Source organism: Phoxinus phoxinus (genome assembly GCF_949152265.1).
Source record: "Phoxinus phoxinus genome assembly, chromosome: 5".
Taxonomy (NCBI): domain Eukaryota; kingdom Metazoa; phylum Chordata; class Actinopteri; order Cypriniformes; family Leuciscidae; genus Phoxinus; species Phoxinus phoxinus.
In genome coordinates this window covers 4,103,714-4,115,812 of record NC_136880.1, presented here as the reverse complement: position 1 = coordinate 4,115,812, position 12,099 = coordinate 4,103,714, and the positions used below count along the sequence as shown (strand labels likewise).

Genomic DNA, 12,099 nt, shown 5'->3' with positions numbered 1-12,099 from the left:
TTCAAATTTGACAACCATGTTGCTGTTTATTTGACTGGCACTTTTTATTCACATGACAGACTACAGCTCTTCATTAGCTTTTGTGACGTGTGCAGCTCATAACACGGTGAATAATACATGTGCAGTGAAATTATCTAAATGTAGCTGCCGCACACCAACTCAAGTAAACCCATTCACATGTTGTGAACAATGGGATGAGCCATATCTAACCTACCGGTAACACTTTACAATAAGGTTCATTAAATAACATTAGTTAAATACATTAGTTAACATTAACTAATAATGAACAATACTTCTTTAGCATGTCTTAACCTTAGTTAGTATTAATTTCAACATGTACTATACACTATTAATATCAAAGGTTGTATTTGTTAACATTAGTTAATGCACTGTGAACTAACATGAACAAACTATGAACAGCAATTAACTAACATTAACAAATATGAATAAATACTGTAACAAATGTATTACTCATTGTTAGTTTATACATTAATGTAAACTAATGAACCTTATTGTAAAGTGTTACCAAACTAACCATTATAAGCCACTCCATTAAATAAAAAGTTACTACTGTATTACTTTTATTTTACTAAAGATTCTAAATTCAATGCAAGTTGTTTTGACTATATAATATGGTATGTATAGTTGGAGAAATAACGGTAACACTTTACAATAAGGTTCATTTATTAAACATTAGTTAATGTATTAACTAACATGAACTAACATGAACAATACATTTGTTACAGTATTTATTAATCTTTGTTAATGTTAGTTAATATGAATAAAGCTGTTCATTGTTAGTTCATGTTAGTTCACAGTGCAATAACTCATGTTAACAAAATTTTAATAAAGTATTAGTAAATGTTGAAATTAACATTAACAAAGATGAATAAATGCTGTATAAGTGCAGTTCATTATTTGTTAATGTTAACTAATGCAGTTAACTAATGTTAACTAATGAACCTTATTGTAAAGTGTTACCGAAATAACTATACTGCTCTCGTAGTGTTTTGCCCTTAAATGTTGAGTTTTATTGCACAGGTCTCTATATTTCTCCAATAGAGATAATTCTAGGACAGATAAGCATGATGTATAGTCTCACATCTGGCCCCCATCCTGTTCTTTCCAAAGAAAAAAACCCTTTCTCTCCAAGACGAACTGCCGTGTTATCAACACTACTGAAACAATGACTATCTGCTCGATTCAATCTTTAAAAAGTCTGAAGCCAGATCTTCATTCTGCTGATGGTTTGTTTTAAACACACACACACACACACACACTGCAGTTTAGATGCTCGCTGTCCCAGAAGACCCGAATGGAGTCGTTGAGAATGATCAAAGCCACGCCATTCAGTCCCACAATGGAAATATGCGAGATGAATAATACTCACAGATTGATAGATTGATGAGGAACTGTCCTGTCGCCCGATAACGCGAGGGTTTATAAGTCACCTCTACACGGCGCACAAAGCTTCTCCTCGCGCAGGTAGAGCTCGGGTCCGCGCGCTCCACATAAACCCATTAGGCCTCTACGAACACGGACTGGTGAGGAACACGAACCCCGACTTCTCGTTTAAAAGGCGCATTTCGTCGCTCTCGGCAGCCGGCAGTTGTCCTGCTCCATGCAACACTCGGTTTAGGGGAGGGCGAGATGAATCCCCCTTTAAATCAAAGCCATGCGCCTGTGCGTCGTCGAGGTGGCCCGGTAGGTTACCTATAACCCCCCGTTTGCAAACCGGGACGGGACCTGCCGCACACACAGTCGCAGAAGTGTGTTTTTTTCTAAACTTAAGGAGATTCCACTGGTTTCGGACTGCGTAAAGTGAGTCTCGGTCCGGGAGCAGAGAGACGCGAGCGCGCGGTTGCGTGTCTCACTGCAGAGGCGCGCCGGAAAACACGCGCAGGAACGCGTTCACATTCACACGGAGCGGAGTCATAAACCTCACGGAAGTCTGTCTTCTCAACAACTGTTCAAACACTGCCAACACACTGCTCTAGTGGCATAAAACACGACTTCCTCTCACACACTGCGCATTCTACACTTTTGTTTAATATCTTTCTCAATTCTTTTATAGGCTACAACTACACTATTACAGCATCTGTGATTACAAACCATTATTAAGTTGTGTATTTGCTTTACAATTATTTTACCAACTGTAGTGACTACACTATAATTGTTGATTTGTACTGAATCATCAATCATGAGAATGATAACTTTTTTATTTTCATGTATTTTCACTAGAACTATTATAGTCCTATAGTTACAGTTTTGTGGGGTGTTTTTTTCTTCTTCCATAAGATGCCATACATGCCAACATAGTTTCTCAAAGTTATGAACAAACGTTCTTAAAATAATTATATCAAAACGTTAGCACAAAACCGTTATGTATTAAATTGTTAATTGAGCTTTTTTTCCTGAAACGTTTTGTAACATGTTTTAAATGTTCAGAACGTTCAGAGCAAATTCAAAAGTAACGTTCCAATAATGACTGAAGAATAATAGAATGGAATGTGTTTCCCTTAACGTTCTTATACCAAGAAAAAAAAAGTTTTTTTTTTTTTTTAACTGGCTGTTTTGAATGTTCAGAGAACATTCAGAAATAACGTTTTGATAACTTAATGGGAACGTTATAGCTAAATAATTTTAAGGGTTTGAGTATTTTAGGGTAATTTTAAGGGTTATATTATTTACAAAAGCTCTTTAGAAAGTAACATTTTACAATGTAATTCCATGGTTTTACCTGTGTTTCTATATGCTATAGCATTTTTAAAAAGGACTTTAAGAATGACTTATTTTATCAGGCTGTCGTTTGATTGGGTCTGACAATTGTGAGTTATTGGTTGTATGACTTTGTTGTTATTTTGTGTTTGTAATATTGTTAGATTTGTATGCTTTTTATGGACAGCACTTTGGTCCACTCTAATGGTTTTAAAGTGCTTTATAAATAAAAGTTGAGTTGAGTACAGCAGTTGTATATGCACAAACCATTTGGCCATTCCAGTTGCACATCATGTTTGATCCCTCAGTGCTTTGGATTGAAGCATGAAAACGAGCTGCATCATTTCTCTTAGATAAAGGAGGACATTGAGGAAAATGAATGAGGTTTAGGGAAGAGTCAGATCAGCAGGAAGTGGAGAGTGAGTGAATTAGGCAGACATTACTCCGTGGTAACTTGAGCCCCATGCAGTCATCTCAACACTTCAGCCAACAAAAAATGTTTGTCCAGCCATTTGTTCCCGGTGGTGTCAGTAGTGTCTCCCTGGAGTAATTCCTCTGGGGCTTCAACAGGAACCAGCACGATCTGTGCCGCAGCAATAGACGCTTCTTTCAAACATATCAGACTGAGTTTGGTCATTGTGGTCCTGCTCAGACAAAAAAAAAAAAAAAAAGAGCCGTTTTTAGTTTGAAGACTGTAGTTCAGCAGAAGTCTTCGCTGTAAAGAGATCACACACCACTAAGAGTTGTTACAAACACACCATATTTTTTCATTTGAACCAAAAAAAAGTTTCAGAAAAAAGATTAATTTCCATCTCTTTCTCAAGAACAAGAACATGGGTCATGGGACCTCTTAGATCTGGCGTCAATATTAATAATATTTTAAAAAAGGAAAGGAAGCACACAAGGGAAAGCTATGCATTTGGGTCAGACTCACCAGGTGGATTAGTGGTGTACTCTCATATATTAATTGGCATAATTTTACATAATAAGGAATAGCAGAACAAAAATAAAACAGGTGTACACATTTGAGCAAAACAATGCTTAAGCAAGAGCTCAAACAAACAAGAGTGTGTTTTTATAGTTTTCTTGTGTAATGCAAACTATTATTTTCATGATCTATGAATATATCTATTTATTATAAACTATTTATTATAAAACTATTTCATTCATTTGAAAAAAAAAAACATAAGGTCATATTTTAACCTTAGTTTATTCATTAGATAACATTAACTAACAATGAGCAATACATTTTTAATAGTTACAATTAAATATATATATATTACATTTTGTTAGTTCATGTTTGCTCAGATCCATTAAATAATATGAACAGATAGAACTTTGAAATATAATTATAAAATAATTGGTTTAAAAAAATCGATTAAATGTTGAAATTAACTCAGAAATTAACTTGTAAATTTAGAAGTATTTTTCATTGTTAGTACATGTTTAACAATGTGTTAACAAATGTAACTACTGTACAGTGTTACCAGTTTTTTTCCTTTTCAATTTTGCTGTATGCTCTGATAATATATTAGCTTCAAATGCAAAATACTCAATCAGCAACAAAATGTGAAATGTGTGTATTTTTTTCTGTCAGCAAGGGTTGAGGAGACTGAGAACTGAAACAGAGTGATATAAATACTGATGGTAATGGGGTGAACAGCTGAAATGAATGACAAATCATATTTAACTGAAACAAAGAAACACAGGAACCAATGAAGCAAATCTAACTAAATATCTCTGACATTTTCAGAGATCAAATAAATGAATGTACAATTAATGTATGAATGTGAATATTTTTTTAAAATAAATTCTCAAGACAATTAAACCACAATTTACCTATAGTGAGAATATCTTGTACCAGAATTGGGCTACGATGATCTGCTACACTGACAGAATGCTCTTCTTTGTGTTCAGATCTATTATTGCATTACATACAATTACTTAAATACGGCTTCTGCGCCGAAAAGTATACAGTACAGCTCGACTTCTTTGATATCTACAACAGTTGAAAACTACAGACCAGCCTCTCTTCTTCCTTCTCTGTCAAAAACTCTTGCGTTCAATCAACTCTCTTCTTTTCTTTGACAGAATGACCGCCCTGCTGTCTGTTGCTGAATCTCTTCGGCTGGTTAGAGCAAACTCCAGATCATTTGTTGTCATTCTCCTGGACCTGCCTGCTGCCTTTGACACTGTAACCCAGCAGATCCTCCTGTCCAAGCTTCATGACTAAGTCATCACAGGTGCGGTTCAGTCTGACCTCACAGGCAGATCTTTCAAGGTTTCAGGGAGACGAGGGGTGTCTGAGTCACATCAGCTAATAACACTGGAGTGCCTCAGGGTTCAGTGCTCGGACCTCTTTATTTCTCCATTTACATTGGGAATGATAGTAAAGACACATGGCTTCTCCTAACACAGCTATGCAGAGGATATGCAGCTTTATCTGTCATTTCAACCAGATGATCCCAATAGCCGCGTTTTCACCGTCGGGCCCAACGTGAGTGTGCTAGTGCGTGCCAGTCACGTTTCCACTGTCACTTCCGGGGCTTGATCGGGCCTCGTCGGGCCTTCCTCAGGGTTTTCTGGCCCGTTGAATACCTTGGTCCAAAGCGAGCAACAGGGGCTTGAGGTGTGGTCATGAGTCGGGAGAAGACAGTGCCGGATGATTCAATATACCAGCTAACATCAGCATTAAAGACTTTTAACATAATTTTAGCTAAAAAAATCACTTTCAGACAGCAGCGAGTGTTTGATATAACTTCTGTTTGTGATCCGATGTGGATTCTGATAAGACAGAAACATTTATATGTGATGCTAAAGACTCTGCATTGTAAACATGGTAAATATGACCGCTTGAAGAAATCAAGACAAATCATATTGTCTATCACAATCATGTTTTTATTTTATCTGTCAGTACGTCTTGTCTTGACTCTTCTCTTTTTACCGGACTGTCTGTTATCCAGATTTAGCTCCACATATGTCATAAAATTCGAGAGCTTCCTCTGTTTCTCTGACTGAAAAAATAACTGTATTGGGAGAGTGCTAAAGCTCCTCAGGTCGTTTTATTGGTGGACAATTTGTAGAAATTATCGTTATTTCTAAACGTGACATAAACATACTGTTCTGTGAGTACAAATAAACAGAAACAGACACGACTGAATAAGTATGTGTGTCCTCTGTCTTTTGTGAAATAACTGTAAATACCACTTTATTTCTGTGTGACTAATGTGGCATAAATAAATAGTCAATGTATCACTTATAAGTGGAAAACATCAATGCTCGGGTTTGAAATCTTTATGTAAACAAAAATGTCAACAAACTGCCGCTTTTATCGTGTTCGTTTTGCGATCTCGCTAGTTTCCTGTGATTTATTTCTGATTCGTTTTCTGATCAATCTTGCACTTGTTGGTGAAACGATGGGATTGTGTGACGTTGTTTCAGAGAGGCGTGTTACGTGTTTTAGTGAAGCGCTGCAGAGCTTCTGGCCCGTTGGTAGAAACGCAGCTAATGTCTCAGCTTTTATCTCTGCTTGCTTTCCAGACATCTCGGCTTGGATGAAGGAGCCTCATCTACAGCTCAGCCAAAAAAAGACGGAGCTCTTGTAATCCCTGCAAACCCATCAGTCAAACTCAAACTCACTGTTCAACTGGGATCTATAAAACTGGGATCTACAACAAGGACAGCAAGGAACCTGGAGGCAGTGTTTGATGACTAAGTGCTTTTCCACCCACATTAGGTCAGAGGTGCCCAATCTTGTTCCTGGAGATCTACCTTCCTGTAAAGTTCAGCTCCATCCCTGATCAAACCAGCTAATGAAGATCTTCAGGAGCACTTGATAATTACAGACAGGTGTTGGATCTGAACTCTGCATGTAGATAGATCTCCAAGAACAAGAATAGAGTACGCCTCGCAACTCCTTGTCCAAGCTCTTGTCATTTCAAGACTCAACTACTGCAATACTCTACTGGCAGGCCTTCCAGCCAGCATGAACAGGCCTCTGCAGAAGATCCACAATCCGGCAGCACGTCTGGTCCTCAATCCGGTCAGGGAATACTTTCAAGAAGACCAACAACACTTTCAAGAAGTAGCTGAAGACACATTTTCTGCCAACACTTAATCACTTGACTGGTAACCAATTCACTTGCACTTAAGATTTATTTTTTGTAACTTTGTACTTCTCTGCTCTAGCTTGTTTCATAATCTACTTTCTAACCTTGGCATTGTATACTGCAACTATTTTTGGCTCTGTGGCATTTTTTTTGGCCTTTAAGCTGGCTATGATTAAACCGCTTGTTAAAAAAACGCAACTTGATCATACAAAATTAGTCAATTACAGGCCGTATCCAGATCTGACGAAGGACCTTCGCCTGGAGCCGATGACAACGCAGTGCTGAAGTGCCACTCTACAGATAAAGAGTTGTCGGGATAATTTCGGTTTTGCGTATCTACCCCGAAGTGATACAATTCTGTATCAAAATGTTAAGCTTAGACAGTAGTTTAAGGATTGTTTTGTAGGGAATTACAAACCTGCGCACATATGTTCACATGCGCATAACTATAGAATTAATTCTTAATGCGCACGTGAGCGTCATCAGCGTTTCTCACAGGTTCGCGTTTAAAGTCTGTGTAGAGAGAACGATGTCGTCTTAGCGGCCTCTAATTTAATAACTAATGATCTTTGCGACGGAAGTGAATCAATCAAAACTAACTTTAGCTGGAAATATATCTTTATTCAAGAACCGCTATAAAGACAAAACAATTTCTGTTACCTTAAATTATCCGTTTATTACTGTAAAGCAGCTTTGAAACAATCTACATTGTTAAAAGCGCTATATAAATGAAGATGACTTGACTTGACATCTAAAGAAGACTTTCAGCAGGAAAATATTTAACATTTTCCATTCACATGCACTCGGCTTTGTACTCTCTCTAGACATGTGTTTCCCTTTTAGACATTGTTCTCTATGTTGGGAAAACCTCACAAAGAACTGAAAACTTTTCAGAAAGCGTTTTGCCGCTAATAAGAGAGCACTGGAGAACTGTGGCAAAATATGTCGGTGGTAAATGAGTCATTCATTGGTTAGTTGGGATAAAATAAAACACATTCAATGTTGTGCAGATGACTCTTCATCAAAACTTTGCGATGAAACGCATTTCTGTGCCTTTTAGTGGGACACAAAGCACATGCCATGCACTCCACCCACTGTCGTTCATGACCCACTTTTTAAAGCGCATTCTTTGCTGCTGAAGTCGACTCTATCTTTCACCCGCCTGCTCATACGTCTATGAGAGGCTGAAAACAGTTATGCTAAAAAATCATGATCCTAAACCTTTACATCAAAATCTCAGTTAACCAGACAGTGATTCATCTTTTCAAAACCATTCAAATATTGGTGTCTAGGACACCATGCGCCCGGAGACTGTAGCGTCCACTGTGATTTTTTAAAAGCTAAGCTTAAGGTGTGCTATAAATGAATTGTGCTCGTAAAAGGCTGTTGAGATGGTATTCTCAAATGGAGAAGAGGCTTGAACTTAAAATATATCAAATTTGAGGTTAACCTGATCAAGAAAATAAGATGCGGTTGACCAGACAAGACATACCATTATTATGAGTTAAAAATGTGAAATCAGAAAGAGCCATATTGCCAAGTATGTTTGCACACAAAAGGAATTTGTTTTTAGTGACAGAAGAAGCTTCCAATACACAGAGACAACATAAGTACACAGATAGCAAAATATAAAATAAAGATATATAAATGAGAGACATTTGTATATATAATATATAAATAAACAAAAATAGACAAATTTGTATGTACAGGTGTGCTACTTTGGCACATGCACACTATGTAGAGGATTTTGTTTTCAAGCGCTCAAGTCACTTGCACATGCGCTGTTGTATGCGCACCGTCCTCACAGTCTCAAAAATTCGGCTGCACGCGGATGGGGTGTGTGGACGCCCTCGGACCCTTCTGATGAGGAAAATTACGGATGACCGAAGTAAACTTTGGGCTTAAGATAACCGGTATTAGCCAATTCTTGTTTTTTCCGTCTTGGGCTTCCGAGCCCAATACTCCACCTCTGCCCGCTGACCAGTAAGCTCCACTTCGGCTCCTCGTCCCTCAGCTTCACCTGGGACATCATCCCTCCAGCTCCACCTTGGTCAGTCGTTACTCTACCTCTACAACAGACACCCGGGCATTCGCCTGTGCCTCACCCCTTCAGCTCCTCCAGGGCTCCCTCCCACTGGCTCCGCCTCAGTCCTCCGGCACCCTGCCTCCACCTCGGCTGCTCATCACCGCAGCTCTGCCTTGGCCTCCTGGTCCCCCGATGTCGCCCGGTCTCTCCCCCTGGTTCTCCACCTCTCCTGAAGTTCAATCTCATGACTCCACTCTGGCTCCTCCCTGCATTGGTTCTGTCATGGGTCACCATCTTCTAGGTCGCTCTGGACTCTCGTCCACCGCCGGCTCCTCTGTTATCTATGCCACCATCTGCTCCCCCATGGTCTCTTCTTTCGCCGGTCCTGCTACTCCCTCTTCATTTGTGGTTCTGTTTAGGCATCTGGAGTTTGTCAAGTGAAGTTTTGGTTTTAGGGTAGTGATTTCCTTTGAGTTTTCTACGTACAGACGACACCATTGTTAAAACGATCTCCATTTACACTGATCTGCGACAACGACTGTTTTTGTTGTTTACACGGAGACCAAATTTTTTTAAATCCGTTTTCATAAGTTTGTGTTTTCAGGCACCCAAAACGCTGTTGTGGTGTAAACGAACGGCCAAAACGCATGAAAAGTTCTATGTTTTTAGTTGAAAACGGTGTCGTGTAAACAGCCCCTTAGTTTTACTCACATTGTTTTCTGTGTTTCCTTTCAGTTGTGTTGGTTTCTAAGTATGTTCTAATTCGTTGTCATAGTTACTCATTGTTTGATTGATTTCCATTCGCTGTGTAATTATTGCCCTAAGTTTGCTCTGTTCTATGTGTGGTGTTGTTTGTGTATAGAGCACATTGTTACATGCGTAATGTGTTCTTTGTCAGGCCATAAGGTATTGCCAAATAATCATAATTTCTATCTATCTATTTGTCTCTTTCCAAATTTGAGTGCTCTGGTTAAGCACTGCGCAAGACATTTGGACATGATGTGAAAGAGTGCTCCTGTCATTCCTTTCAGCTAATCACTGACCAGCGTAATCTGGAATACTTACAAGAAGCCACAGAGTTGAATCCTCGCCAGGCCTGGCAATTAGGTTCATTGTCATCCTGTCTCTGTGTGGTTCGTGTGACAGGTGAAAATGTTCACTAGCGGTTTTGTAGCCAAGATGTTAAAGTGTGTGCCTATAAAGAAATGTACTTTAAAAAAAAATATATTATATATATAAAAAAAATCTATAAAACTGGCCTCAGTCTCCCTTTAATGTTTAGTAAATGTGATTTGTTTTGTTTTAGTGATTTGATGCATTTGCTACATTCTCTCCTGATTTCCTCCACCTCCACACACTTCTCTTTGTTTGACAAGTTTGTGGGCTTATGCATACAAATAAAAGGGAAAGCCAGAGTGACTTTGTAAGACAGACTGTTGGGACTGGTGGCATATGGGGAAGCAGACTGGACACAATCCAGAGGGCTAGAAGCTATGCAGAGAAAAAGAGAGCAAAAGGGGAATGACTGGTGTGTGGAGTAAAAGAGAAAGACAGAAAGAGAGAGATGGAGGCCCCAGGCAGCCTGCCCTGTCTTTGTTTACAACAAAAAGCCATTGTTTGATGTGGCCGCAGAGCCTCTGCTTCAAACCAGGCTTCTTCTCCCACAGGATGTGCTGAGGGTAAGATGCCAGACAGAGACTGAGGCCTGGAAAACCTGTACACCGAGGAAAATGCTCAGGACACTGGGATCTTTAAGCTCAGTATCCGTTCCTCGCGTTGTAGCTGCCACCCCGGGACTACTCCTCATCGCTGTGCTCCCAACTGTTGGAACAAAAGCTTGATTGTTACCCAGCCAAACCTTACTTTAATGTTCTTTCTTTGTCCTGATTTAGAATGCAACCAACAGGATTAAGTACGATTTGCCAAATAGAATGTGTTTTGGTTTGAAGGGCAAAAAGGAAGTTGGGGGACTTGTCAAAGGAAGAAATATATGGCTTAAAAAGACACTCTACAAGTATTCTGTGCTGCAAAGAATTTTTGAAAATGCTAATTCTTAGTTTCCTGAAAGTTTTAGTTTCCTTCGGGTGCCCCAGAGGTGTGTGTGTGTGTGTGTGTGTGTGTTAGCCCTACAATGGACTGGCCACGGCCCAAGACGGGTGAGATGGGCTTCAGCATCCGTGAGACTCTACACAGGACAAGTGATCTAGAAAATTAATGTATGGATGGATGGATGCAGTGAGCGAATACACATGAGTAGCATTTGTGCAATAGAATAAAGATATTTGGCTATGAAATTTTTCTGTTTTTTCCAATTCATTTTTGACTTATCTCTATTAGAATTTCTGTGTATATACATTCCACTTTTATGTAGAGATTTTTATTACATTTTTTGCTTTACCCTTGTCCCAGACCTTCAATCTTAAAATATGAAAATCCAGATGATAGAATTCTATGATAGAACTGTTGTATAGTTTCCCGGACTGGTTTAAATTGACCTTCTGTAAAGTCGTAACTGACGTAATTAGATAGACATAAAACATACTTTTTTGTACGTTTGGATAGATGCTTAAAACGTATAATATGGACGTATCTGCAACATTTAAAGTCCGCGTGAACCGGAAGTTGCAACTGACTTTATCTCAGTGTTGTGACGTATTTCTGAGAGAAACGGAATACTAAATGAGTAAAAATAGTGGGCGTGGCTTTTTTTCCAACTAGCACCTGATTGGATCTAGAAAAGTAGGTGTTTCATTCAGTCTGTCTACTGTCAGATGGAGGGGCATGGTTACGGATGTTAAGCAGACACCAAAACCGTCAAACCTACGTCATCAGGGAAGGTCTTCCAAGGCAGAGGGGAGGGGCATTTTCAGCTTTTGATTAAATTTTTTGTGGATTGACTTGCATGGATAAATTGTTCACCACAAAATGATCAATTTAGGCAAACAAAGTAAATATGGTCAATTTTGATATCATGTGGACTTTAAACGTAGCATTATTACATTTTTACAGCAACGAAATGTTAAATATTTACGAATCTTTCATATCATCAAGATATCTGTATAATTTCTCTTTTACCATTTTATAGATATATGTAAGATCCCTTAACCCTACTCCCAGACCTAAAAATACCCATTTTATACAGAATATAAAATAATAAAATGTATGCTACAATTTTAGTAACAATATAGGATTAAAAATATATTTTGAGCCGCTAATTCTACTCTTACCCCTAAACCTACCCATAAC

At 38.7% G+C, this 12,099-nt stretch overlaps 1 protein-coding gene across 5 annotated transcripts in view; it reads right to left on the bottom strand.

Annotated features, from left to right (window-relative positions):
• The window catches only part of adgrl2b.1 (adhesion G protein-coupled receptor L2b, tandem duplicate 1), a 143,353-nt gene extending 141,375 nt beyond the window's left edge, over positions 1 to 1,978 (bottom strand). For all 5 annotated transcript variants that reach the window (XM_079614083.1, XM_079614081.1, XM_079614082.1 and 2 more), the window contains exon 1: positions 1,391 to 1,978. The gene's annotated coding sequence lies outside the window, so the exon portion shown is untranslated. The remainder of the gene's footprint in view (positions 1 to 1,390) is intronic.
• Positions 1,979 to 12,099: the final 10,121 nt, after the last annotated feature.